Genomic DNA, 901 nt, shown 5'->3' with positions numbered 1-901 from the left:
TTATGTGTGGTCTCTGCTCTCTGGCTTCCTTTGTTTAACTGTGATTTTTCTCATCCTAATTAGCCAACATTCTTTTTGGTTCTGTGAGCACACTATTATTCTTTCAATAAATTCCTTTTTCCTTAACTTAGACAGAGTTGATTTGTGCTCTATTCATTCAAGATCATCGCCTCTCCCCCGCCCACCCGTATGGAAGTCAGGGATGGTGATAGTGGAGGGAAACTCATCAGGTTCCACTGTCACTTCTGCTCCATGTCCTGAGTTGTCTTGTCTCATCCCTTAACCTCCCAAACAGGCCATGACGAGACTCCTTGACACAACATGCCAAATATCAACAATCTTAAATTATACATCTCATATCTTAAAAATGAGGAAGCAGACATCTTTATTTGCAACTGCTTACTCACATGAAAATGCATGACTGAATCAAATATCTAACTACTGCAGCCGGAATTAATCTCTTAAAATGTTTTACTTTCTAAACTATTTATCTAAAAATTTTAAAGAGGATAAAAATCTCGTACTTCACTTTGGAAAGGCTTCTGAGTTAGAAAAATAAGTGTTGATTTCTTAATAGGCTTTTACATGGGCTTCAAAAAATTCCCTTACATACTTTATAACATCAGTGATAGCATATCACAGTTTGTGTTATTCTTATCGGTGATGGCTTAACTCAAGGTTTCTCAGATTTTAAGAATGAAAGGCTAATGAGAGAAAAAGAGAACTTACCTATACTTTGACTTCCACAAGAACAGATACATATATGGAATGGTTAAGTACCAGACAATACTATTATCTTTATTTTATGGAGGGGACACTGAGGCCTAGACAGATTAGTTAATGTTCAAGGTGACTCAGAAAATAAATTGGGACTTATACTTGACACCTTTATTTGAAAGCT

Source organism: Galeopterus variegatus, unplaced genomic scaffold (assembly GCF_000696425.1).
Source record: "Galeopterus variegatus unplaced genomic scaffold, G_variegatus-3.0.2 Scaffold20736, whole genome shotgun sequence".
NCBI lineage: Eukaryota > Metazoa > Chordata > Mammalia > Dermoptera > Cynocephalidae > Galeopterus > Galeopterus variegatus.
This window is presented reverse-complemented; position numbering follows the sequence as displayed.